The 24,254-nt window shown below is 40.3% G+C and overlaps 1 protein-coding gene across 2 annotated transcripts in view; it reads left to right on the forward strand.

Moving 5' to 3' along the window:
* TNRC6C (trinucleotide repeat containing adaptor 6C) overlaps nt 1-24,254 on the forward strand; it is a 90,129-nt gene that overhangs the window by 16,224 nt on the left and 49,651 nt on the right. For both annotated transcript variants that reach the window (XM_035893333.1, XM_035893335.1), the window contains exon 2: nt 13,413-13,739. The gene's annotated coding sequence lies outside the window, so the exon portion shown is untranslated. The remainder of the gene's footprint in view (nt 1-13,412; nt 13,740-24,254) is intronic.

Below are 24,254 nucleotides of genomic sequence, written 5' to 3' on the forward strand. Positions count from 1 at the left end.
CTTGGGTTTTCCCACTGCAGTACTTGCGGTGATGATAGTGTTTGCATTGCGTAACTTAGCTCTAAGCTGTTCCCTGTCTTCCCTGACTCTTGCTCTATAGGTACTGATGGGGTTGCATTGCCTGGAGCAACACTTAGGAAGGGTTTGGAGGGTGAGAGCAGAGGTGAAGGAGGGAGCCTTAAAACAAGTCATTCCTCACCCGTTCCTGTTACGTGAAATGGTATAATGCTTTCCTGTGTTACCAAATTGTCGAGACTGTGTGATTGTGAGACTCTCATCCTGCTGGTGGGCTAGAACTTAGTGTGTTTGCCTGCTGGGTCTTTCTAAAATTCATTGGTGGAGTTCAGATGTTTCTGAATACTCTGGGAAGGAATAATAAGATGTGAATTCCATAGCTGTGAAGGGAGCTGAACTCAATTTATAGGAAAGTTTTTTCAGAAAGCCAAAAGAACTCTGCAAATGTTTCTAAACGCTAGCTGAGCAATCCCTCTCTTCAGTCAGAGCCGACCTCTTGCTTCCTCGTAGAGGAGTAGTTTCTTGCACAAACTAATTCATCTCGGCAATGGCTCTTATCTCCTGTCCATCCTTTTTAGGCAGTTCTTAATGCTGTTGTTTCTTAATGTTATTAACACAAGTGATTAAAAACTTCTAAGTGCTTCGCTATTTTCCTTTATTAATAGGTAAGTTGGCCTGCTCTGGAGGGTGGGAATTGAGTTTAGAGGAGTCCAAATTCAACGTTAAATGTACGATGACATGTTAAAACGAAATATGCCTGTGCTGAAATGTCAGAGACTTCAGGACAAGTGTAGCCTAGAGAGCAGCTTCTAGCAAGATTTATCTATTTATTTATTTATTTGTCATTGCTTTACAATGGGTGCATATTTGGACAAGTCTCTGTGTAGAGTGATGTCCATGATTAATCCTGCTGTTTGAGTTACATGAATTCATAAATGCGGCTTCACATCGCCTGTAAATTGGAGAACTGTCACTTGAAAGGGAGCAGACGAATTGTTAAGTCTTGAAAGTTACCATCTGTTACCAGTTCGTGTCCTGAAGGAATGTAGCTATGATAATTTAACTGTTCCATTACCCAGAATCTTGATTTGTAGCTTGCATTTTAAGTTTGAGGCCTGATGTATATGCTCCCATTTCTATTCATCAGTGAGGCCACGGTAAACCCATGCGCGTGCACTCAGAGCCTTCAATGAACACGAGGGAGTTTGACTTGCGGTGAAAGAGCGTCATGTTTGCTTTGGATTATCAATCTATTGTTGATGACAACCTATCAACCTAATTAGCTGTACCATTTTTAATGGCACAGCTAATTAATTGTGAATTTAAAATTAAAATGATAATCAGTGCTAACATGGAGGAAAGCAGTGAGGAAAATATTAGAAGCTGTAAAAAGTGGAAGTATTCTTCACAAGACTGTTGCATGTGAAGTCAACCTGAATAATGTAGAATGGGACTTAAGAAAACTTTTAAAAATACGTGTTGAATCACACCAAACAGGCTTTGCATCTTCCTCTCAAAAGAAGTATTTGGCACCCTCTCTGTTGACAGATCTGAAAGAAAAAAATGTAGGTGCTGTTCGAGAAAGGGAAACAATATCTAGTGTCCGAGCTCTGAAGAATGCAAGGATCTGTATTTTTATTAGGAGCTTCTTCAATTCTGAAAGGTTAAATTTGTGACTGTAGGGTTGCATCAGTAGAGCTGGGCTAGGACTGTTTGCTGCACAGAAGTTCTGCAGCAGGGTGGGCTGTGATGGGCTTACAAAAAGAATGCAAACCCATTTGTGATAGAGGGATAAAATGCCGTTAGGGGACTGATACAATTTCAAGTTAATGTTAAATCAAGAACATAATGGAGAGGATCTGGACAAGTGGGGCTGATGAAGAAAGACCATGTCTTAAATTTATTTAAAAAACAGCAGAAGCTGCAGAGAGTACTGTGAGTATCAACCTGAGGGAAAAAGGATTTGTTTGTCATGGCTGAGAGAAGTGGAAGAACAGAATAAGATGGATTTGGAGCTCCATTTTACATGTAGCATTGTAGAAAATAATGCCAGAAAGGTTCTTGAGAGGTCATCTATTCATCTCATTGCCCTGAACAAGATCACCAAACCTGTATCATGTCTGCAGATAATCCTCAATCATCCTTATTGTTAGAAATTTAAATCTTAATCTCCCTGCCTGCTATTTAAACCCAGCAGTCTTGTCTTATTCACTGTGGGATGGAGCAAATTATTTCCTCCTCTTCCTTTATATTTTTCTTCCTTTTTTTTTTTGCTTTGTGTACCCAATGTCTTCTAGACTTAACTACTTTACCTCTTCTCTGCTGTGGTAGTTCATGTTTCCAGATTTCCATTTCCTTTGTACTCTTTCCAGGTGGTCCAGCTCTTTCTTGGAGAGATGGTTAACAGTGGATGCAGGCAGTGCTTTAACAAAGGCTTTAAGGTGCCAGACTGAAGTTAGAAGGGTTACTTTGAGCCTCATAGCTGGTTATTTGTTCCATTACAGCACGTGTCGTCTTGCAGTAGCCTCATCTTTTTACTTCTCTTTGGTTTGTGATCTGCTAAAACACTGCACCTTTTTCTGCAGAACTGCTATGGGCTGAGTTGTTTGCTCTTCTGCATTTAATTCTTGCCTAATAACGTGACTTTCCTTACTGAATTGCAGTTGGTTTTTTCACACCACTTCCCCAGTTTATCACTGCTGAGTTCTGATCCTATCACACAGCAATCTGATCGCCCCCATCTTCTTTCTCCCTAGTTTGGTGTCATTTGCAGATTTAATAAGGATATCCTCTAGTCCATCATCCAGCTGTTAACGAAAATAATGAACAGCGTAGGCTCGGATCAAGTCCCCGTGGAATTATTCTGAAACATATTTCTGTTTTGACAGCAAACCATTGATTCTCCCAGAGAATATTTCAACCAATTTTACATTTAGCTCACATTTCCCCAATTTGCTTATGACAATATCAAGTAAGAATTTCATGTCAGAAACCATTACGACATTAAGATATGTAGAGAGAGCTTTGGATGGTGGGACACAGATGGAATATGCAAGAAAACAGGTAGAATTTGTTGGAACTGAAGCAGATGGCTGGGTCTGAGTGGAGGGAGGAACAAATGAGTGCCAGGGTAGGAGTTAGGGACGAGCTGGATTTGTGGATATACTGCTCTAGAGTCAGAATGAAGAGAGAGAGATGGTGGACGAAGCCCCGAATGTTTCTCTATTTCAGACCTTTGCATAAAGCCAACAGTTAAGCAGGTTGCACCTGTAATTAAATGAATTAGGAATAAAAAGAGGAGAGGAAGATAAGAGCTAACAAGGGACAGATTCAAGGAAGGCACGGCTATCTCAAACATTTCCGACAAAGCGGGTATATTAAGACACCAAGTTCTAGTCAAGGAAATACCATGAGAAACTTCAGAAGCTCTTTCAGCTCAGTTCACAGAGACAGATCTGGGTCAGCTTGAGAGGTGCTGTGGAGAGGGGCAGAGTTACGGAGACAAGTAGGGGCAAGGGTGGGTTTGTTAAGACAAGCTTGAAACGTGCATATGCTGTCAGGACCCTCGGATGCAGAGATCGGAGAAGAAGGGTAAGAGAATAAACAGATGCAGGTCACAAATTTTTTGTGCTAATGATTTGGAGAGGTTTTATTTGCATGGCCTCCTAATGCACGCAGAAAGATAGGAGGCCCTGCCATTGTACAGGTATTGTATGGTTTTCCATCAGTAACTGAGGCGGTATCTGTTTAAAATGTATTAAATACTTGAATTCCTCCATTATTCCATAACTTATGAAGCTATAACTAATTTAATTTTTCATGTTAATTCCTGTTAGTTTTCCCCAGGTGATTTCTACTCTCTTTTCTTTGTTGATACAGAATTTGTGCATATTAACTTCTGCAAAAATAGTGCGGACTGGCAGTTTTAGACAAACTTTACATAAAACTTTGGAAAAATACTCTAATTAATACATTTTCTGAGTATGGTTTTTTTGGCCTAAGGAAATGAGACTTATGCGATTGGGTTGTGTTCGTGTCTCGGTTTCCCCATTCAGCTTTAGAGATTCCTGGCTGATCCTGACCAACTTTGGTAGGAGGTCCACAGAGGTTCCCCGAGATGTGCAGCTGGGTGCCCGACAGTGCCTCAGTTACTGCCATTACTTCCCTCTCCCACCTATCTGCTGAGGTCTTGGGGGAAGTCTTTAATGTGAATTTAATGGTTATCTATTCTGGCTAGCCTGCCAGCTGGCCGGTCAGCCAGCGGGGAGCTTTGAACAAGCCATGGTGCTGTTAGCACCAACGTCTGTTTAAGAAAAGAATGTTTGATTCTTCAAAAATTGTGATATGCAACCAAATGCAATACGCTTTCCAGCTTACTTTGATGTTTATATGGTTCTAGCAGATCCAGGAATGAAGATGAAAATAAAACCTTTAATTTAAGGCAGTATGGAAGTCTCACTCTTGGGAAGATGATTTGAGACTGGCTTGTCACTGTGGGCCCTATAAGTTATTATGATTTCCTCATAAAATATTGGTTTCCCACAGGCGGTTATAAAATCTTTCTGGATGACATATTTTCAAAGGAGGTTTCCCAGCATCAAAATTAGGAATTAGTTTTTGACTGAACTGCAATCCTCTGAATAGATAACAAATAAATTTCAGCGTTTAAAATATATCAATTTATGGTGGGTAGTTATCTGCTAACTTCATGCAATGATCGTATGTCTGAATATAGTTTTAGAATAAATTATGCTCATATCTTGATGAAGCCTGTGAAATGTGTTCAGATGAGCAGATCAGACTGGGAGCTGCAGAGCGGGCTTTGAATTCATCCTAGCGTAGACACCTTCTCACATGAAACCAGAACGTTTATTTACAGTTGGAGAGCTCCAGCCGCCAATGAATATATCGCAAAATGTGACTTTAAAACGACTCCAAAACAAGCAGGAAAGCCCTCACCTGCAGGTATTTCCTGAATAAAATGTCTGTCTTCTGCAGAATCAATTTCTAAAAACTATTCTTTCTTCTGTTGTTGTAAAATGACTTTTCAAATGTGATTTGGGTATAAGCTGTTGCAGTTGGGTGGATATGTATTCCGAGCTTTGATTTCTTTTTCCTTTCTGGAGTTGTAAGCTCTGTATGCAGGGTATAAAAATGCATCGAAAATACTAGTTTTAATCAGTTGCTGTTTAGGTAATACATAAGCAATAGCAATTATTAAGAACTAAAGCTGGTTTCTGGAGGCATGAAGCTGAGGCTGGCTGTATGACCACACCATAGACCATCACTCCTAAAGCCAGGGAGAAGACTGGAACAGGGATGGGGGATTGGATAGTACATCTTCTCGAGGAACTCCCTTGGTTATCTCCTGCCACTGAATTACACAAGATGGAGTTACTGGAGATGGTTGGGAAATCCTAACAATTGATTTAGAGGTTCTCCACGAACTTTGCATCCTAGTCTGACTTCAAATTTCCTGGCAAAAAATTAGAGTTCTGTATAGAAGGTCGAAGTTGGTAAAAGTGAGAGGGGTCTGTAGAGACTGTTGGGAAAGGTAGGTTGTGGTGAGAGGTTTTGGAAGTGGGATGTTGAAAGACTTAAGGAAGGAGGCGGGATACATTGCAAAAGTCAAGGGAAGAAAGTGGAGAGGAAACAGATGTCTGGAAGAGGAGGCAGGAGAAGATGTGCTGTGGTCAGTTAGGTCAGATGGAGGGGGGGAAATAAAGTTCAACCAGGAAAAGACTTTATTTGTTCTTCATATTTAATAAATGGTATGTTCAGGAGTTAGTTCAAAATTGACAAATTCCTTTAAAGAAATGGTGTTAAAGTTCTAAAGCCATAATAACGGGCGTATTTTTAGTTTTAACCCTGAATGTGGGCTTTGATGTCAATTTGCAGCTTCTGGTTACATTTTTAAAGCCACTATGAGTACTATTGAAAACCAATTTTGGGATTTCTCTTGGCTTTAGATTGTAAATTTTCTGTAGTTTCTTTCAGGAGAAGTTTGTGTGCTTGGAGGGAGGGAGGATCCAGACAGAAAATCACCCACTTCTGTATAGAAACATAAGGAAGTAGGTTTTTATTTAAGAGTTTACTGGAATACCTTTACTTTTGCCAGTAGATGTCACTGTGGATAAAAAATACCAGCGCTTAGTAGACAAAGGAGGTAATTTGCTAAATGAAAATTCATCCTTTGAAAGTAGATTGGGGGAGCAACAATTTTTTTTCCGCAAGAAAGCCTTTTTTCAGCGTGTAAAAATGGATTTCTTCCTAATCAGGACATCTATTTTTGCCCACTACAAGCCTGCATTTTTTGTTAATCCTCACCTGACTTGGGTAAGTTCATGGCTTTCTGTCTGACTTCCGTGGGGGTGTCTGTGTGCCAGTGGGCTCCTGCTCAGGTCTATTTTGAAAGCCTTTCGTGTGGGGAGGTTGCTTCCATAAGCACCGACCGTTGCTCCGGTGTGTATGTGCAGGGAATTGGACATGGAGGAAGTGGCTTCATTAAGGTTGATTTGGAGGGGGGAGCAAGATGAGGAAAAAAATTGCCCATATGATTGGCTGGGAGAATAGCTCTGAATTATGGGATCCATCTGTTTCCTGTAATGAATTCATAAACCCATCAAACAATGACCCGAACGAATTGCTGAAGGAAAAAAAATAATACACTGGCATGATATGTTTAACGCAGTGAGGCATTGGCATTGTATAATCAAAAATTCTTCTCACATCCAGCACTTTGTAATGGAGCTGCTGTGTTTAATAGAAGCTGTAAATAAATCCTGTCACAGTAGCAGCCAAGAATGCGTTTCTGGGTTTAACTGTTTCTCTTCTGGAATGTCTGCTCCTTGAAGGCTTTAGAAATGCAAGTTTTGTGGAGCTGGAGTGGGGGATTCTGAAAGAGAGAGAAATGTTAATGAGGTGAATGAAAGGAAAAAGCTGCCATAAATCAGTATTATGTGGCTTAACTGGTTTCTTTCATTTATGCATGTTCTTTCCTTATGTCATAGAAATGTACTTAAAAGCTATTGTTGTAATTGAAATCTGTTAGACTGATCCTATTCATTATATTAATAAAATCCACCTACAATTGCTCGTAACACTTTTTTATGCAGTTGGGATTCCTGAGATTGTAATCATCAAAAAGCATAAGGAGTAATTACTGGATTTGTTTGGGTAAAATTGGATTAAGAAGTTTAGATACCATTGAGTACTGATAATTATTACAAGGAAGCTCATTGTTTAGTATATGCACAGCTCTCAGACTGTAGAACAAGCAGATACCCATCACAAACATCATAAGAGCAAGCAATCGCACGGCTTTTATTTTATGCCTTTAATTGTATTTTTGCAAGAGGCTTTCTACTGAAATCTTTTTGCTTTAGCTCTTTAATCATGTGCCAGTTAGGAAAATCACTTTGTATTAAATCCTTTCTCCCCCTATATTTTAAGTAATATTTTTCGCATTAGAGCAAATTTAGCCAGGAAGGCTTCATTTTAATTCCTGGATTTCAAACAGCTGCCCACATAACGTGAGCGGTGACAGCGTATTCCGTTCAGGTGAAAGGATAAGACAGGCGGCTCCTTCAGGGACTGGCAGGGGCTCTCCATAGATTGGCAGGTTGGCCCCTGGGGCTGATTAAATGTATAGCGCAGAGAGCAGCCGTGTTCCGGGCAGCCCCTGCTGACCACAGGCGCTGCCGTGCTCTGTGAAAAAGTTGCTGCCTGGTTTGCATTTAGCCTGCAGTTTGCTAAAATATTACTCCTTTGTATGTTGTGTGTTGTGCAAGGGACAGCCGTCAGCTCAAAACACAGCCCCTGTAGGAAGGGGAATGTCTAAATGGTTTATAAAGACGCGCTGAGAGCGAGTATCGTATGACAATTAATAATTAGGAAATCTAATGTAGACACTTTGAACGGTAGGTGTTTCTCACAGTGCATATCAAATGAAAATTGCTGCTTAAACATTGCTGAAGATTACTTTAATAAATAGGTGTTGAGTTTTTTCAAAGAATACAGTCTTATTGTCTTTGTAACATATATTCTCCAAATATTATTGCTGTATTTGAAGGCTAAATTCTAGTCTGATGTGAAGCTGGAATTTGGGAATCAAGCCCATTCCTATGATGTTGCTCGCTTTTTGCTTTATTTCCTGTCAATGATGTAATTAAACATTATTTTCCAGCTACCATGTTTGTATACACAGTATTCATGCAAGAGCTTCCATTTAACTCGTCTTAAAGAGATTTTCATATACAAAATAATCCCACATTCCCATGTTGATTAGAGAAAAAACAGTATTATCAATATGCAGAAATATTTTCATTCTAAAGTACAGTGTGTTCAATAGTTTGATTTTATTTGTTCTTTTTTTTTTCATCTATGATTCAGATGATTTGGAGGGAAACATTGTTTCTAACACTGAAATTGGGTTTCTCTGGCCACACCTTTGTCATGAAGTTGCTTTGTTAATTTACATTAAAGCAAAAAATTGTTGTATGCTCTATGGCTTAGGTTAGTGATATATATATATGCATACATATATATGCATATACATGCGCCTGTTTGGAAGTATCAGATGCAATTTATACATATATATATAAAAAATTACTGAGAATATGATGCTTTTTAAAAAACAGCCTTCCTTGCTCTCTCAAATATGTTTCCAATTAATTAGTATTTCTTAAGAAAATCCATGCGCCTGTTTGGAAGTATCAGATGCAATTTATACATATATATATAAAAAATTACTGAGAATATGATGCTTTTTAAAAAACAGCCTTCCTTGCTCTCTCAAATATGTTTCCAATTAATTAGTATTTCTTAAGAAAATCTCAGGGCCAGATAAATGTCAACTCTGTTGGCACTGTGCCAATTAACGTTTTTAATTCTCTTGTATACTTACTTAATTCCATGGAAAAATAATTTTTTAGTTTAAAAAAAATAAGCAAATGAAAGCAGGCTCTGGTTTCTCGCTTTGCCATGCGGTTGTCCCTTCCAACCTTTTTCCCCAGCTGATAAGGACCTTGGAAATACTTCAGTGTTTGATGGCCAGGGCTGAGCTGACTCGGTGAGACCCTGCTAGGGTCGATATTTATCTGGCCCTGAAATTTTCTTTAGAAATGCTAAATAATTGGGAACATATTTGGGCGGCAGTGCTGGGGAGCCTTCCTCATCCCCACCTGGCTGCCTCCTCCTGCCCGTCCCCTTTTCCTCCTCTTCCCTGGCGTTGTTCCCTCTGATCTGCTGGCACGAGGGTTTGCGTGGCCAATCTGCATCCAGCTGGAGAAACCTCCTGGCTGAAATGGTTTAGTATTTTTGGTAATCAGACTGTCTGGAGTGCTCTTTCTGAATCTTTTGGCCATGAGCAAATCACACACAGCTTCATCTTTTGTGAAATTTCAGTGCTGGTAAATGGTTACATCTCTGTAATAATAATAGCAGTAGTAGTGGTAGGTAAATGGCTACATCTCTGTAATAATAATAGTAACACCTGAAGATCTCTATTTTCCAATTTCTGCCCACCATCTCCCAAATGAAATGGAAATATACACTTTGTTCAAAACCATAAAAAGCGATACTATTTTAATTTATCCTTTCAATTTGTCCACACAAGGAAAACTAAGCAGGAGTTGGCTTTTGATACAATTTCAAGTTTGGACAAGAGGTGCTAAAAAATGCATGTATACAAGTCTAAGGTGGCACAGCCTTCCCAAACCAGGAGGATGGGAGGTGAGAGCCTGAGCCCAAGCCTGTGTTTTCCATGCAGCAGGTTTGGTACCCACCGGGCGGGCAGTGGTGGTGACCCACCGAAGCTGTGCGTGCCCCGGTGACGGGCTGTCCGCAGCGCCGGGGGGACAGTTGTCTCCGGAGGGACTGCCCTCCTCCGAGATGATCAGCTTAATTCATAGTTTATACCGCAATTTTTGTAAAGGCCAGGTGGAATGGTAAGGTCAAGGGGACTTAAGAAAGGCCCACTAAACCAATCAATACATAGTCTTGATGTTATACAAAATATTTTGCATCATGTAGGTGACATTCATTTATATTGTGGAAACAAAATAGCTTTCACATGTGTTGAGTATGCAAACCTGATATTTGAAATGAATTATTCTGCATTTTGTGACATTTTTCATCCACTTTTTTACTTGTCAGGGTTAGGATAAACTGTTCATTTCCAAAGCTGGTGATACAGCTTGAAAAGGCACAGAAGGTTCTATTCTCTGCCCTTCAGATGTTACTGGTACTTTAAAATTTTTTTTATACTCAGAGTTCCTTTTTTATTGCAGAAATAAGCATAGGGAAAATTGTTTAGGCTTCCAGAAGTCTTGGAGAAGCAAAATGCTGATGGTTGCTGTCAAATTTGGCATATTTTTGCTTGTCCAAGTCCCTGCTCGCTTTGAAACAACCCTCAACACTGCCTTGACACCTCTTTGCTGCTTCGACACCTCTTTGCTGCTTCTGCTGCGGCCGGCAGTCAGCTTTCAGGTCTGTCGAAACCTGGAGAGCGGCCAAGCGCTGGTTCTGTAGCATACGGATAACGAGGTGAGGTGCAGTTTTGCACTTGTGAGGAGCTGGAGGAATACTCGGTTCTGTGCGTGTAGGAAGCCCAAAGGGTTTCTTCTGGGCTTCTGGGTGGCCGAGCGCTCTGATAAACACCGCCAAGCGAGCTGAGCGGGTTCCCTGCCATGCACTGCCGTCCTCAGCCAGCGCCGTGCCGCTCTGCTCCCAGTGCCCTGACTCCCTTCGTGCTGACCCCAAAGGGACCCGGTGCTGCTGGCCTCTCCGTGCCAAGCCGTGCCGGCAAATTCTGCTACAGACCAAGGTGAGCCTGACCTGCTTATTGCAGGCAAGGTTGGGATGGGGCATCTCAAATGTATGCCTGAGTGAAAATGTAGGAGACCAGGGTGTCCTGAAATGCCCGATATGAAGGTTTAGGTAAAGACCACAAGAAAACAAAAACTTTGTGTTGAGTGCTGAATAAGCTGGTGTGTCAGGTTTTTTAACTTGTTTTATGGGAGATCATTAGAAGCCTGAAAACTTAAGCTTTCGTGGCTGTAGGCAGTGTGATTTGATGGTGATATTAGCAATCTCACAGGCAAAATTGAAAATCTGCTGAACTAAAAAGGTGGAGGGTGCTGTAGACGGGTGCAGTAGCTTCCCATGCAGTTTAAAGGAGCATTCTGTTCGATGCTAAATTGTCACATCTCCTCTCTTCTCCTACCTCCTGTTTTAAACCATACAGAAGATTTGTTACCATAAGGAACAAAAGGTTCAAATACTGCAACAAGCGACGCGTTTTGCCTAAGCAGAGAACAACCAGAATTTATCCTCATTTCTAAAACTTAATGCTGTTTTAATTCCAGTAGTGTTTATAGAACATTGTATTTTGTCCTGGTAGTAAAGAAGAGGCTAAAACTATGGAAAAGGAACAGTTGAGGAGCTATTTAATGTTTACAGGTTTTAGACTTGAAATATTCAAGAAAAGCTTGTGTTGCTCTTGTGTGGAAATACTGACGTACAAATAACCATATAAATTTATTTCTCTGCAATGTAAACTTTAGCCACAAATGTATGTCTTCAGCCTATCCCATAGACTGGTCAAAACATTTATTAAATCAGAGAGAAGGTAAGATTTGTTGAGGTATTCTTTCTGTGCTAGCGTGAACTGGTTGCCTGGTTTGGTACCTGAATGGATGTGCTCTGCATATACTGGGGAATTGGCACCTTTCTTTGAAAGACAAAACCTTTTTTATCATTAAAAGTAACGCTAACATTGATTAAAATGTTCATGCTTTACACATTGGAATCCATTTTGCAGCTGAAGTTGAGTGCTTCTTACTACAGATGAGGTTTTCCTTTAGTCACTTATGATACATGGAAAAATAATGGTGTAGGCTTGCTTGTCCTTGTGCCCATTCACTTGTGTTCCTGCAAATGTGCAGCTTAGGATAAAGCTGAAATGTGGTGACTTTATTCAGTTACTGCATTTCAGGGTCAGTTTAGAAATGAGAAGTGCTTTGCAGAGAAATGCTTGTAATGTGACTTTGCAAAGTGTGGCAATGGTTCTTGTGCTCTGCTCTTCGGTGGGATACAAAAACTTGGTGGCTTTGTAAGGCACTGGATTAAAAAAATATCCCCCCAAACAGACTTGTTCTGGCAAGAGTTGTGTAAGCTTTTCAATGAAAGGAAGTAATTATGATCAGATTTTAATCGTAACTCTTGAAAACATAAGCCCTGTATTTTTCAAGTCCTTAAAAATTATTTTTTGATCAAATTGCCTGCAAGCATAACTTTCTTTTAAAATCCCAATACATAGAACATATTTGTGCATCATTGTAGGTACAAAGTATTTGCACATATGTCTACAGATTGGTTAAAGTAGGAGTAACACAAATTAATCTTACTTGAAAACTTTTCTTACAGCTTTTCATTATCTGGAAGCTTTTTTCCCCTTCTAATATACACTCCTTTTCAACTGAATTAATTTTCTGAAATTCAAATTTCACAGCATGCTACTTTCTGTGTCCTAATAACTCTTCCAGTTTAAAAAAAAAAGTTACTCTGTGCTACTGTTTCTTATTTAATAATTAAATTTCCCTGCACATTATTTGAGCATAACAATTATTTCTAGTCATGCTTTTATTTATTTGGCTTTTAATTACTGTTTTAGGGTAAGTGTTCTTAGACATCTTGTTTTGACAGCAGTCCAAGATATCTTAGAAATGCTGGAAGTGAAAACATCCAAGAAGCTTTTTACATGCTCTGTTGTAGAGTTAATAGGAAATCAGTGTCTTTCGTAGTGTTCTTTCCTAAAATCCTATTTAGTATAAACACCCAGCCTCGCACATAGGCGTACACATCTGTGTATATGGGAGCCATCTGAGTATTGACATGAACTTGGTTGGGTGGATATAGATTGCTCCGTCTTCAGCCTATACTGCTCTCTCTCCGCATGCAGCGGTGCCAGATATTTATAGCAAACAACCTCACCGTTGTCTGCTGCAGCCTGGAAGGGGGAAGTGGGTGAGATAAGGCCGGCAGGGTTGCACAGCTAAAAAAAGATGTGTAGGCTCTCACAGAGTTGGGTGTGAAGCTGTATTCTGGTACATAGATTTTACAGCCGGTCAAAATCAGGTTTTTTAGACGTAGATTTCAAAATTGTTATATAAAATCTTTCAGGAGGCCACATACATAGTAACCCAGCCCTGAGTTCTGGTCGTAACACTTTTCTATTTAGAATGTATTTTACATATTTTATAGTCCATGTTTTGCCAAGTGTTGTTTGGAAGACAACATAAAAACATTATCCATTTGCTCAGTTACAGAACACACACCCCACCCCCCAACTTTTCTGATACTAAAGCAATTTCTGGGTTTGTTTTTCTTTTATATAGTGCCAGAACCTATTAAGACCAGTTTAAGCCAGCCCCAACCTGCCGGTACCGGTACCAGTACTTCCACCAGCACTATTACCAACAGCAGCAATGGCAAGCGTGCGTCTGCTAATGGGCAGCAGCCAGCTGCGTCCCGTTACCTGCCTCGAGAGGTGCCTCCACGCTTCCGCCAGCAAGAACAGAAGCAGCTCCTAAAGCGGGGTCAGCCACTGCCTACTGGGACTCTGACCGGCACCAGCCCAGCACAAGGTACTGGACAAGCAGGGGCAAGTCCTCCTCCGCAGCAAGGAGCAGGTGGACAGCATCATCCCAGTAAGACCCAAACAGGTAAGAATCAAAACCCGGTGCGGTACCGACCTGTTCTTTATGTAGTTATGCCCTCCACTGTTCATAGAATAGCAGAATGCTCTGGGTTGGAAGGGACCTTTAGAGAGGTCATCTAGTCCAACCCGTCTGCAATGAGCAGGGACTCCTTTAACTAGGTTAACTGTTAGCACAGGTGTTGGAAAAACTTAAGGAATGTTAAGAATTGTCTTCAAATAACAGGATTTAAAGTGAAGTGTATGCTGTTGCTCATTTTCTTACAGAATATATTATGTCATTTCTAGCATCCAGTTCTAAAAGGTTATCTTATTTAGGTGCTCAGACCTGTGGGGTCTTTCCAGATTTTTTCTATTTCTTTTGAAAGTTATAATGGATATGATCTGCAGGACATCCAAATATTTCTTTAGCCATCATTCTTACAGAAGCATTGTTAAGTTGGGTACTTCCAAGCTTTTTACTATCATTTTGGCAATTTTAATATTCTTTAAAGTTCTTTGCATATAACTATGTAAATCAAAACCCAGGAACCTTGCTTGTGTTCTGCTGTGACACTTGTATGCCTTTACTCGCTTACGCTCTCAAGTGTTATTTTCACATTAGGAAAATAGTATTTGGGGAAAATTAGTTTACTATCCTAGGCCTTTGTACCACTTCATTCCATCCTTTGCAGATAGACACACCGACCTTCTTTTGGCTGTTGGAAATAGCGTATTGAGGAGCAAGTCTCTTAGCTACCTTTTTTTCCCTGACACTGCTGATGACAAAATAAGAAGCAGCTTTCCTCATTTGCCCTTCCGTGCCAGAGATTGTGTCACTTCTACAGCGGAGATGAGCTTTGTCAGTACTTGGTCTAAATCACCTTTTTCATCACTGCTGTATATGTATGTCCTGGTATGCAAAGCAGGGAGTGTTCTAAGGTACAGTTATCTATGGCTTAGAAAAACTTATCTGGACTAAGTCACAAGGGTTTTTTTGGTGTCTTGACTATTAGTAATTTCTGTGTGATCTCAAATGCTGCTTATTATCACTCATTAATGCTGTCAGACATCACAAAATTTGGATCTGAACTGTCTGCAGATTTTCCCTTTGGGCATTAGTGAATCTTTCACTATTTTTGCTGTTCTTGCTGCTGTGATACTGAACTCCAGCAGAGAAAATTATTTGGTGTTGCCCTTAGAAGTTTTAGTTAGATAAGAAAATAATTTCTCTTAGAAATTCTAGCTTTTATGGTTATCGAGATGCACTTGAAAATATTACTCAACTACTCCCCAGAAACACTAATCTGAAAAGGCAACATGAAATAATTGTTTATTTATTTAAATACTGGGGTTTTGAGGGGGGGGAAGAGATTCTGCTTCTGTATTCTCAAGTATTTGGCTTTAGTGAGATGGGAGGTAATGAGTTGCCCCCAGTTAGAGCAGCATTCTCCTCATCTTTGCAAATCACATTTCAGCAGGGAAGGTGGCTGACATTATGGCTTCTTTTTGATTTGGAGGTGTTTGTTAACCATCAGATCGATGTTTTGTGTTAGCTGTATTTATATATATAAATAGCTAAATATGGGTGTATATATTTAGTTGTTTATTATTTTCAGAAACTATTAATTATATGGTAGAGACAGATTGACCAACTCAAGCGGCTCAGGTTGGCTGAGGGTCACTATTAGACTTCTTCCAAGCATCTTTGTAGACGTTTCTGAAACATCTTTCTTTGATCTTTAAGAAACATACTGTAAATCATTGAAACAAAGTCCACCATAAATCATAACATATTCCATAAAAGAACTTGGCTTGTAAGAGTGTAGTACGAGATGTCTGACTTTGATCTTGCCAGATGCATTTGTACCTTGAGGTTTTAGACTTCTTTTCCTGATTCCTATTTTAACTTGCTGTGTAAGATAAGCACTTGTTGCTGTAGTTTTTCAGCCTGGCAACTATCAGCAGATGTTTTACACCGTTGAATTAGTTTGCTTTTTTACTCTTTTGCTACTTTTCTGTCACCATTGGAAAAAATCAGAATACAGTAAAAGCTGGTACAGATGTGAGGAGGAGAAGGAATGCAGCAGCTTTTCCACTTCATATTATATTCCATATTGCACAAAACAAGCTGACCCATATCAAATCCTTAGCAAAAGTATTACTTGAAAGCAATTAGTGCACAGAGTCAAAATTGCCAGATTGTTGTTTACTATGTAAAGTCAAAACAAAAGCTTTCAAAGGCACCTGCAAATCTGTACGCAGTTCTTGGAGCAGGGAAGGGGGTCTTAGACAAGCTAAATGCTTGGCTACTTTTTTGTCTCCTGACAGCAAGAGATTGTGTTTTGGGACTTAAATGGTTGCATCTTCCTTGTAGAAAGTACTTGCTGAATAGTAGAGCTCATTTATTTCGCTTCCAGCAGGTGGAGCATCAGCTCATTTACTAACTACAGGCAGTTACAGGAGAAAAAAAAATATCTTTCTAGCTCAGTTTAGAACCACGACAGCTGTGCTGCTGGCTGCTATCTGAGGCCAAGAAAGGAGTATAGCATGTCTCGCTCCTGAGAGACCTTTGTGCCCATGGAAGACATATATTGACAGTCTTACGTGGTCTCTCATACCGGCTTTGTCATTCACCTTGATGAGCATAAAGAGAGAGAAGAGTGTCCAGGGAAGGCCAAAACCTTTTCATCTCAGCTGTTAGGATTTGTGTAACTGTTAGCCTTAGCAAAAATGTTGGGATTCTATATCCTGAAAACCTCCAGGACATAAATTATGAATTTTCCATGAAATTTAATTCAAACTGGGTCATATTTTTGTGAATAAGAAAATGAAGAACTTGAAACATGAGGATTCTGACTGAGCATTATGTTGTCAGAAGAAAACTTTTTGCCTTCCTCCTCATATTATCAGTAGGAATATGTCTGTGAGTCTGGTTCCCTGCATATTTGATTTACTGAAGAGTCTTTGCAAGTAAAAGTTCTCTGGGGAAGTGAAGGGCAGGAACAAAATAATCAAAGTTGTTCAGAAGAATCAGTTGTAGGTACCTGATCCACATATAGACAGGAATTTTGTCTGTCTGAACAGCACCTGCATTGTAGAAGAGTGATCTCTTCATGAACGTTCTTGGACGTCTTCAAAGCCTAGAGGCAGTCAATAATACATCAGTGCTTAGGGCTTTCTCACTCCCTGGTAACCGGATTGCCTAACTGGAGCTTGTTAGACCTGTGCTGGATTCTGCCCAAGCAAGTCTCCATATGTGGCTTCTTTATATTCATGATGAACAACAGTAACTTTCTTTTGATGGATGACTGGTATTAATCAAAGAGCCAGGATCGTGGTGCTCTAGCATCTTGTATCCAGAAGATGCTTAATGTAAATTCATGTCTGTAGCTTTTCTTTTTATAGGGTCATATTCCTTCATAGTTAACTTGAAATTATGCAACCACATTCCTTCCAGTCCCTATTTATAACCACCTGGATACAAGGAAGGCTGTTAGAGAGGCATTGCCAGCCTCTTCACTGTAAAAATCACACTATTTTATCTCTTTATTCTCTTATCAGCAGTCTCTGTTATCTACTGCCATGGCCTACCCAAAGCACTTATCAGAACTCTTAACTGCAATGTCATGGATTAAAAAGGATGTTCTGCCAATGTAAGGAAAGTGGGAATTAATGACCGCTAATATATTCTTTGTCAGGTTTATCATCTGGAAATATCAGTGAAGTGGATGAGAGTAGTGATTTTTTGTTTCTCTTTTAAGGTAGCCTATAAAACATTAACCAGACAAACTGCTAATAGAAGAAATTAAAACATTTCAAATGGCATAGAATATTTTAGAAATCTTATTCCTTGAAAACAGTCTTTTATTCATTGGTAACTATTTTCTGTAGTACTTTAGAGCATTATCTGTAGAAGACTTATTTGTCTGGAACTTTTATCTTGAGCTTGTTCTTGGCATGCCCCCTCTGTAATCCTTTTCAGGATTACACTGAAGGAAAGCTGTATCTGTAATTTATGAGCAGAACTCTAATGTCTAGTCCAGTTTGTTATTTTTACTTAAAGATGGAGCTTTTTATCTCTTCCCTCCCCACTTTGTCAACAAAATCCAATAAATGTGGTGAATAGTTAACTTCATTAAGGTGTGAGGCATTAATGGAATGATCCCTTTGCCATGTGATCTAAGAGAATTAAGGTAATTTCTGGAAACTACCAGGGGAGATTAAAAATAGCAAGTAATATATCTCTCTTTGTTTCTTTACAAATTACGAAGTTTGTATAGGAGTCTCCAGGCAACCACTGTGTGTTTGATGATTATAAGAACAAAGATCAAAAGAAGTAATCAGTTTTTCTCCAAGATGCCTTTCACTTTTCTGCAATTCAGCAATGCAAAACCAACATCCATCAACTCAAAAGAAATGTAGCGTGTCCTGCAGGAGTCATGATCAAACTTCTGCACTTATTTTGTATTGGCGAGTGGAGTATTTTGTGGAATAGATCCATAACATATGTTTCCGAAGTTTAAAAAGAAATGAAAGCAAGTAATTCATGCAGTAGTCAAAATGAGAAAATGCGCAAACATTGTGGAAACCAAAGAGTTACACTTTTAATTTGCTCTATCTGTTGTTTTCTGTGAAGTGAGAATTTGACAGCAGTTAGAGATTTATTTTCCTGCTGGGGGCTGATGCCAGATTCTGTGCTGAACTTTTCTGTGAAGCTGGAAGTTTTATTTCATGTTTCAGGATTTCTTTAGCTGCAGTTTGCATATTCATGGTTGTGGCACGGAATGTCCATGCTGAAGTAAGTGCTGTGGGCAGCTGGAAGTTGCTGAGTGCCTGTTGTGTGGCTGGTTCACTCTTCTTATGAATCTGTTCGTATGAACTTTGGGTTTGATAATATTTTTAGGAAGCAAGGTTTAAAAATAAACAACCTGCTTACTGTTAAAATCATGCCTGGCAATACTAGTTTCAAACATCCAATCCTTTAACTGTGGGCTACTTTAGTTCCTTCTAATAGAGCGATTTTATATGGCTGTAAAGTCAAATCTGGAGAAAAGTTACAGGAAGAGATAATATCTATTCTAAACCCAGTCAGTATAGTTAGCAAACACAGGTAAGCTTTGAACTACGGTTGCTTCATCAGATCTAGCAAAGTAATAGTAACCTTCAAGGTAAACACGTTTGAACAATTGCCCATGTATGTGCAAAAGTAGGTCTGTAGCATATGAATAAAGTCTCATTTCAGAAGTCTGAAATAAGATTTAGCTTGATTTCCTGGAGGCATGGCAAACAGGCTGATTTATAATGAATAAAGCACATGTGAAAACTGCCTCTATGGAAATTATTTGCTGAACTTTCTATCTTTGGGCCCGTATTTTGTAATTCCACTAGCACAATATCTTTGTTGGCAAGGCATTACTGTGGTTTTGATTTTAGTTGAAAAATTAAGGAACAAAAACTTTAGAAATTGATTTATTCTGGGTCCTCCATAAACAGTGTTTTTCATATGTAATAGTTAAAGCACTAAACACTATAAAGTAGAAACCAAGGATTGGATAATATATTTATTCACCTTGTTTGCACATTTCCGATGTGTATCATTTCACACTTTCTATAGACAATACACTTTTAAAAATGTGTCCTAGGTACTCCTGGGAAGATGTTCATTGTGTCATGGCTGTTGATCTTGAATGAAGGAACTAGTGTGGTGATGTTTCTTTAGAAATGCAAGAATTGGCTATGTCTACTACTGCTGTGGAAAATAGCTGTATATAGCAAACACATGATGCTTAATCCACAGTAAAACTCCTAACAGCTTTCACTTTTCGCATCTCTTGACTAGGTGTTGTCCATAATTTGCAGAGTAGTTCAGTGGACAGCTCATCACTATGGACAAGGTTTCCGCAGCGTGGCTACGTAAAAGCTTTCCTACTAGTGGGATCAAATTTGATGTTATGCCATTTGTTAAAAAATACAGACATTATCAGTATTTTGTTTTGATTAAATCTTTTGCCAATAGTCTCATCGAATTAGCATTGTAAAGGGACGGTCAGGTACCACCAGAGGTTGCGTGAGTGGTGATTATGTTTCTTTCTTCTTGTTTTTTTCCTCAGGGCTTTGTTTAGCATTTGTTAGTGCTTGTTGTCTGGTACATGTCCCTGGAAATCAGGCTGTGTTACCAAAGGTCACAAGTGACAGGTATATGTGTAGACAAAAGGAAGGTAAAAAACCATCATACGAGGACAAAAATGTAGCAGTCACATGGAGATGGGATCTAGCCAGTAGGTACTGTCTGGATGTCCTCCTGAGTGATGAGCATTTTCTGAAATGCAGTAATGGGAAAGTTGTGAGACGTGAGTCAGCTAGTAAAGGGGTTTGTCTCCCATGTAAATTTTCAAAAATTCCGTATAATGCTTCGAATATAGATGGAGAAGTAGCAGCCGCTGTGTAGCACAAATATGGACATTACAAATGAAAAATGATGGTAAAAACTCATCAGTAAACTAATCTTTGGAATGAATTTTTCTGTATTGTGTATGCTATCTGACATCAGGCAGCAGAGTGTGAAAAATAAATCTGCTGCTTCAAATCTATTTGACAGTGATGAGAATTTTTCACCGGGAGAAGGAAAAATAGAAACCTGTAAAAGGATAAATAACTGAGATGCCTTTATAGTTTTGCTGTCCTCACTTTCAAAGAGCGGGGCTGTGCAAAACCATCCTGACTCAAAGGCCACTGCTTTTCTTTGGAATCGGTAGACCTGCATCCTGCCTCCAGCTTCCCTGTAGAGGGCTGTGCCCTGGTGGTGGCCAGATACATGAACTGTGTGTCCGGGGGAAAAAGGTCACGAGACAAAAAGAGTCTGGCAAGTTGTTAAAATGTGCAGATAGCACTTTTCTGACAGAGCACGTGAAGAGACTGAGTAGCAGGACCTGTCTGATGGTGGAGAAGTAAAAGGTAGAAAGCAACTAAGGTCAAAGTGGCTGGGAAACAAGAGTTTGGTCCTTGGGAAGAGCAGAAAGGAGTAATGTCACGTCAAAATTACCAGAAACCTGAGTTGATACAGCTTAGGAAACAGGTATGATACTACAAGAAACAAATATAAACCAAAGAAGTTTGTAGCTGTTCGGGGAAAAAAAAACAAAGAACAAAAAAGACAACATTTTCCTAAGTCCATTAGTGAAAGGAAGGCCAAGGGAACTGGTCTGAGAGTTTGGGAGGGAGAACCATTTGTAGGTGGTATCAGGAACACTTTAAATGTTCTTCCCTTCATCTGTAAACTGATGATTGACTTAGTTCTAAGGCTACAGCGAGTTAGAGTACTTAAGGAAATAAAATATTTCAAATTGTCTAGAAGCGATGACATTTGTAGTAGGCTACATTGAGGATGGCTTGGAGCAACCTGGCCTGCCGGCATTCTTTCAGAGTGAGAATGAGAAAACAGGGACTAAACTATCCAGTGTTAAAGGTGAGACAGGAGAAACGGGGAATTAGAGATCGGTCACTGTAATCCCCTAGAACAGTACTGGAAAAAGTAACCAAAGAAGCAATTTCTGTGCGTTTAGGCTGTGCAAGGGAAGCAGAGAGCTAATGTGGGTTTGTGGAGAGCGGGTCATGCCAAAGGGGAGCAGTTCCCTGTTGGCAGCACAGCAGGCACTGCGGAATGAGAGGGAAAATCACATTGTAAAGTCGACTTTATGCAACCCTTGTCAGTGCCTCAGAAGGCTGTCTCGTGATGGACATGTGGTGGTGTAAGTAAGTGGGAAGTATGAGATGAAACTATTGCAAGAAGTGTCATAGCTGCTCGGGAAGCTGTAGACAGGGAGTAGCTATCAGTCCTTACAATGAGTGCAAATTTGTACTCTCTGATATTTGATTTTTGGCTATAAACAACAGCCTACATTAAAGTGTTTAATGATGCCAAACTGGAGAATCATAGAATCACAGAATTGTTTAGGTTGGAACAGACCTTTAAGATCATCAAGCCCAACCGTTACCGTAACCCTGCCATCCCACCACTAAACCATGTCCCTAAGCACCTTGTCTACCCATCCTTTGAATACATCCAGGGATGGGGACCCCGCCCCCCCGACTTCCCCCTCCTGTCAGGCAGTTGTAGGGAGCGATAAGTGCTCCCCTCAGCCTCCTCTTCTCCAGGCTGAACACCCCCAGCTCCCTCAGCCACTCCTCGTAAGACTTGGGCTCCAGACCCCTCCCCAGCTTTGTGGCTCTCCTCTGGACATGTCGCAGCAACAGAACATCTTTCTTGTAGCGAGGAGCCCAAAACTGAACGCAGTATTCGAGGTGCAGCCTCACCAGTGCCATCACTTCCCTACTCCTGCTGACCACACTATTCCTGATACAAGCCAGGATGAAGTGCAGAGAATAGTGCAAGGCAACTGTAAGACAAAATTACAGTGTGGAATAGTGGTCACAAAATTGTGTAATTGAATAAGAAACAAACAAAAGGGAAAGGTTCTTTATTTTGGCCAGAACAGCTCTGTACACAAATATGGTTGTGTGAGTACGCACTGCAAAATTGGATCTGGAGTTGGTCCCAGGGTAGAGCAGATGAATGGTGTCACGCTGGTGAAAAGAGCATACTGAGGGAAGTAAACAGTACTGCTTTCCATGAGGCACTTCTGATAAGGCCTCTGAGTATCGAGTCCAGTTTGGCTTACTGTGCCTCCAGAAGGAGGTGAACCAGCTGGAAGAGCAGCAGAGGAATGCAACTGGAATGAGTAGAGATCTTGAAAACAAGCTGTGCAAAGAGTGAAGGCATTGGAGCTGCTAAGTCAAAGGCAGACTGGAATTAAAAATGCAGAAATACCTAAATGATGGCTGCAAGGAAGAAAAATGATATGTTCTGTATGCCGGTGATTGATCAGATAAGAAATAATGGGCTTAAATTTCAACAAGGAAGATTAAAGTGAGACATTAGGAAAAAACGTGCCAGTATGAAAGCTATCTTTAAGAAGTGAGGTGGAGCACTTGGGAATGTGCAGTCTCCGTTGCTGGAGGGCTTCCTTGTTGGGTTGGGCGAATGTCACTTAGCGTGTATCAGGAACAGTTGCTTAGATCAGGTGAGTGGTCTGCACGACCTCTCAACCCCCTTTTTTTTAGTCTTCAGATATCCATAAGGATTTCAAATTTATCAGACTCGTGCCCTGTCGATGTTGCTACAAGATGGAGCTCGTGGAAGGGAACAGCCGCTCATTGGCCAGCACGGGCTGGAGTGGAAGTTGGGCTTTATTTTGCCCCCAAACTTTGGTGTGGGCTCTGACTCATCCTTGGGGTTCTGCATTGCCTTCCAATGTACCCCTGTCCGGTCAACTCAGCCCCCTTGAATTAGGTGCCCTTTGTAAGTACTTGCCTCCGTAAATTGAAGTAGATATCAGGAAGTTTATTATATTAATAAGAAAAACAGAAGCAACATGAGAACGTGTCTCACGTTTTCCTCCAGTTTTGGCACATCATCTTAACTAATAGAAATTTCAATCGCATGTAGCTGATATAAAGGAGTATAATAATCCACAACAATATCTTGACTTTAAAGTTATTGCAAAATCGACTCTCAAGCTTAGTTTCCAGCTGCATTTGAAAACGTTTTCTGAATGGAAACAAAAGCAAACAGATTTGATTTTCATTCGTCTGTTGTTTTTCAAGTGAGGTTAAGCCTGTCCAGTGTTCAGCGGCTATTGCAAAGAAACAGAGAATAAATGTCTTCAGAAGGAACCCAACTATTTTCAGGAGTACTTCAGTGGAACAGTTCGTGAGCCAAGAATAGCAGCAGCGATTGTGCTTTGGTAGTGAAGTGGCAGCAATTCTGAGAATGCAGCCAAACCTTTAAAGAGACATCAGTTGTGTGCGATCCAGCGCAGAAGGGTGAGACTGCTCAAATGAACACCTGACAAGAATCGAAAGAGCAAATTTAAAACGTGCTCCATTTACTGCGTAATTAATATGTATTTGGGGCAGATAGGGGGAGGAGGAAGAGCGAGGAAGTGAGAAGGGGAAATAATTGTCAAGGAGTGTATTAGGCATACTAGAGGTTTATGTGTAAATTATCTTTTGAGATTTGTATATATGCATTGATACAAGTTCTCTAGGTATGTTCTCAGAATTTGTGATGACATTTATTTAGGTCCTGAAAATGCTAAGCTCCCCCCCTTCTGTTCCCACTCTCTGTGTTTGTATGTCTTAAAGAGAACCAGTGCTCTCCAGCCTGCGGTTGTTAAAAGATGGTCCCCCCTTCTGCAGGAGGCAGAAAGCACCCGGATCCGCGCTGCATTGTTTAGGGCAGTTCTCTGCGTTTATAAACAACAGCGCCTCTGATTAATATGCTCTCATGTTTGCCACTTTAGATCTTTTTTTTTTTTTTTTTTACATGGAGGCAGGGAAGTCATTAAGGGCTTGGCAGTGTGCCAATATACATCTGGGACTTGGTCCTGCTGCTCGCCCGCCGCTCGCGGTGGGAGCTGCCGATGGGGCAGGGGGGAGGACACCGGGCATCGGGGCAGGAGGGGAGGGCGGCCGAGAGGAG

Source organism: Egretta garzetta, unplaced genomic scaffold (genome assembly GCF_000687185.1).
Source record: "Egretta garzetta isolate BGI_Z169 unplaced genomic scaffold, ASM68718v1 scaffold34, whole genome shotgun sequence".
Classification (NCBI taxonomy): domain Eukaryota; kingdom Metazoa; phylum Chordata; class Aves; order Pelecaniformes; family Ardeidae; genus Egretta; species Egretta garzetta.